The following is a 4,859-nucleotide window of genomic DNA, read 5'->3' on the forward strand; positions in this document are numbered from 1 at the left end:
TTTTACTATTATTTTCTATACACATGTCTGTCATTGTCTCACTGCAATTGTTATATTGCCTTGTTCTCCTTTTTTATTTTCTTTTTCTCCTCCCACTTTCTCTCTAATTATCACAAGTACCATATCACAATTTTATATGTTGTCTATCACTTTGATGTATAATCATTGGTTCTGTTAACTTTTATGAGTTGTTAAAATATTATTAAAAGAATTTATTTTTGTGTCTTTTTAATATCTAGATGTATAAAAATAATAATTTTTTTCTTGATGTGCGTGTTAAGTAATTTTATTGATCAATTAAAAAAATTAAGACATAAAGTATTAAAAATTTGTGTTCAAATTATCAAAATTTAATGTTAATAACCTTAAAATATGATATCAAAATATATTATTTTTATCTAATATAATAAAAATAGTATATTATTGTAAGTTTTTAACTAATAATTATAAAATTAAGTTGCAATTTAATATAGGCCCTTAGAATAAAAGACTATCATTGCTTCTTACATTTGACTACTATCATCGGTTCCACCTTATAAATATTGTGCTTTGGTTGTATTTAAAAAAAATGCAAAAATAGTTTACAAGAAAAAAAATGCTAATAGAAGCAAACTCTCAGTTAAAATATTAGATTTAGTTATTCATTTAAAAATTTTAAATTACACTTTCACATTTTTTAACTGTTATTTATGCAGAAAAAATATATTAAAATAAATTAAAAATCAGAATACAGAATTATAGAGTACTAGTGAGTACTAAACTATATAAACTAAGAGTAATTTTTTTTTCCTTATCTTTATCTCTTCTAAATCTCACAAATGATAAAACAATTCATTTTCCGTCAAAATTTGATTAAGCATACTTTTTTCTCTTTAGAAAATCGCTTCATTCTTTATTATTTATGTAAACCATATAATTGTAAAAAATGTATACTCTATCTTCTCTCAATCTTCCTTGACCGTGATCTAATCTAGTATAAATAAACATCTTTCATACTACCTGACATTACTCACAAATTATTAAAAAAATATAATCATTTTTTATAGTTATCATTAAAAATAGAAATTTTATTGATAATTTGTAATTGAGTTTTTGACATGTCTAATTATGAGTCGTTTCTTTTCTTGCAATTTTTTGGAAATAAAAAAAATAAAAGTATTTTCAATACGTAATTAATTTAATAATGGGAGAAAGATACATAGAGATAAAAAAGAATTAATAAAAGTAGATGAAGATCTGAGAGAAGAGAATGGAATAATGAAGAGGATGATGTGGATGAAAAGTACAGAGTTATTCTAATAACGTGATTATAAGGTGAGAAAAATTGGTGAATTTTTTTTTAAAATAACGTGATTATAAGGTGAGAGAAATTGGTGGAAGTTTTTTTAAACTGAATAATTGACGTTAAGTGGAAAGTTAATTAGAAAGGGTAATATTGGAAGAAATTTTGGACACCAAATCTATGTATTGCCATTATATATTGTTATAGATATATATTGTTATAGATATTGCCGAGTTGAAATAATTATTTTTAATTTAAATTATAAAATAAACAAATTAATTATACTTTATAAAGTACCGTTTAAATTTAAAATATCAATTATCTAATTCATGAAATAAGTGAGGAAAGTTTATCAGTTGTTAAGCAGTCGCTAATTCCTCACTAGATAAGCTTTTGATTAGTGACTCAATTGCGACCACTTGTAACATTTTCTCGGTTCGTTTTGGATTTGTTATAACTCTGCGATGGATTTTCAACGAGATTAGCGAGTAATTTGCTACAAAATAGGTAGGATATAGCTTTTGCTTTGCGACGAAATCGCAGTTGTCAAGTCACTCGCTAAATTAAACTTGCGACAACTTAGCGACAAATATATTTCGCCCGCTAATCAGCGACTTGAAATCAGCGAACGAAGTATGTCAGTTGTTAAACGGTCGCAAATTTCTCGCTACTTAGGTCCTAGGTGCTCAATATCCGGATTTTCACTTTAGCGACTAATTAGCAAGGAACACTTCTCTAGCTAAATGATTTATACATTGCGACGAGTTAGCGACGACTATTTTCTGTCGCTATCCTAATTTTGAATTTGACAATATTATGCGACAAATTAGTGAGAAACTAGTTGCTCGCTAAAAATAAAAACTTTGGTGACAAATTAGCTAGGAAATTGTCCATCGCAAAATGTATTTCAAGTCTTTGTGACGAATTAGCTAGTAACATTGTTCCTCACTAATTAGACTTTTTGCACAAAGTTTATTTAGCGACGAACTAGTGTATGAATTGTTTCTCGCTAATTGTATATCAATGAATTGCGACGGAATAGTGACAATAATATCCCTCGTTACTTTACTTTTATTCAATTGAACCCCTAAGTGACTGATTCGCTAGAACATTGTCACTCGCTAATTAATTTGTGACAAATTAGCGAGAAAATTTTTCTCGCTCTTTTTTTAGCTACAAAAGTCAATTTGCGAGAAACAAACTTACTCGTGAATCTCTCGCTAATCAGTCGCTTTTCTCAAGTTCGGATGTTTTGTGACCGCTCATTAATTTTGTCGTTAGTGCGTCACTAATTTCTCGCAAGTTAGTGACAGATTAGTGACAAAAAATATTTCTCGCAAAAATCCGTCGCTAATTTGTCAAATTCTTGTAGTGTAACTGGTGCTGTGACCAGCTTAGCTTTCAGAGTTTCAAACGCTTGCAGACACTCTGTGTCAAACACAAATGGCGTGTCAGCAGCTAGCAGATTGCTCAGGGGTTTTGCAGTTTTTGAAAAATCCTTTATAAACCTCCTGTAGAATCCTGCATGCCCTAGAAAGCTTCTGATTGCCTTAACATTAGCAGGTGGTGGTAATTTTTCAATTACTTCCACTTTAGCTTGATCCACCTCTATTCCCTTGTTTGAAATTTTATGCCCAAGGACAATTCCTCAGTAACCATAAAGTGGCATTTTTTCCAGTTTAAAACTAGGTTGGTCTCTTGGCATCTTTTCAGAACAAGTGCTAAATGGTTAAGGCAGGAGCTGAATGAGTCTCCAAATACTGAAAAGTCATCCATGAAGACTTCCAGAAATTTCTCTACCATATCAGAGAAGATAGAGAGCATGCACCTCTGAAAGGTTGCAGGTGCATTACACAGACCAAAGGGCATCCTCCTGTAAGCAAACACTCCAGAAAGACATGTGAATGCTGTTTTCTCTTGGTCCTGAGGATCTACTACAATTTGGTTATAACCTGAATAGCCATCCAAAAAGCAGTAGTACTCATTACCTGCTAGTCTCTCTAGCATCTGTTCTATGAATGGTAAAGGAAAATGATCCTTTCTGGTGGCTGTATTGAGCCTTCTGTAGTCAATACACATGCGCCACCCTGTAACTGTGTCTTGTGTGTCTTTAGCACTTGAATTGGTGCTTCCTCTTCCAGTGGATTTAAAGCAGAGCTTATGATCACTAGAAAAGTGTCACCTTCTCCCAGAAATGCATATTTCAGGGATGGTGGTAATGGCTTGAGCTCAGGTTTAGGAGGTGTTTCCTCTTCCTGAGGAAGTTTCAAAAGTTCTTTTAATTCTTCTGAATCCTCCAAATCAGGCTGAACATCTTTAAAGATGTCTTCCAGCTCGGATTTGAGACTCTCAGCCATGTTGATCTCCTCTACTAAAGAGTCAATGAAATCAACTTTCATGCAGTCTTTTGGTGTGTCTGGATGCTGCGCAGCCTTGACAGCATTCAACTTAAACTCATCCTCATTGACTCTCTGGGTTACTTCCCCCTTTTGGACATCAATGAGAGTTCGTCCAGTTGCTAGGAAAGGTCTTCCTAGAATGAGAGTAGCACTCTTATGCTCTTCCATTTACAGCACCACAAAGTCAGTGGGAAAGGCGAATGGCCCAACCCTGACGATCATGTCTTCAATCACGCCTGATGGGTATTTAATGGAGCCATCAGTAAGTTGGAGACATACTCGGGTTGGTTTGACTTCTTCAGTTAAACCAAGCTTTCTGATAGTGGATGCAGGTATTAGATTGATGCTTGTCCCAAGATCACATAAAGCTGTCTTGGTGTAATTACCCTCTAATGTGCACGATATCAGAAAGCTCCCGGGATCCTTAAGCTTTTCTGGGAAGCTTTTCAGAATGACTGCACTACATTCTTCAGTGAGGAGAACTCTTTCAGTTTCTCTCCAATCCTTCTTATGACTCAAGATCTCTTTCATGAACTTGGCATAAGAGGGTATTTGCTCAAGTGCCTCTGCAAACGGAATCTTTATTTCAAGAGTCCGAAGATAGTTTGCAAAGCGAGCAAATTGCTTATCCTACTCCTCTTTATGGAGTTTTTGAGGATAAGGCATCTTGGCTTTGTATTCTTCAACCTTAGTTCCTGCAGGTTTACTTCCTACAGAGGTGGTTGGAGAAGCCTTTTTAGAGGTGTTGTTATCAACACTTGTGTGTGTCTGATCCCTCACTGGCATTTGATTGCCAGAGTCAGAAGCTGGAGTGGCGTTGGATGCCAACTCCTTACTTGTTCCTGGCATTTGAACGCTAGAACTGAGCTTCCATTGGGCATTTGACGCCAAATCATTGCTTGTTTCTGGCGTTTGAATGCCAGAGTTATTTCTCTCTCGGCTCTTACTGTCCTTAGAGGGATCGTGAATAGCAGTTTGTTCATTTCTTGGCTTCCTGCTGCCTTGAAGTGAGGTATTAAATGTCTTTCCACTTCTTAATTGAACTGCTTGGCATTCTTCTGTTATTTGTTTTGATAACTGCTGTTCTGTTTGTTTCAACTGTACTTCCATGTTTATATTAGCCCTTCTTGTATCTTGTAATATCTCCTTGAATTCGGCCAGCTATTTTGTTAGAAAAT

This window comes from Arachis ipaensis, chromosome B02, assembly GCF_000816755.2.
Source record: "Arachis ipaensis cultivar K30076 chromosome B02, Araip1.1, whole genome shotgun sequence".
In the NCBI taxonomy this organism is placed as follows: Eukaryota; Viridiplantae; Streptophyta; class Magnoliopsida; order Fabales; family Fabaceae; genus Arachis; species Arachis ipaensis.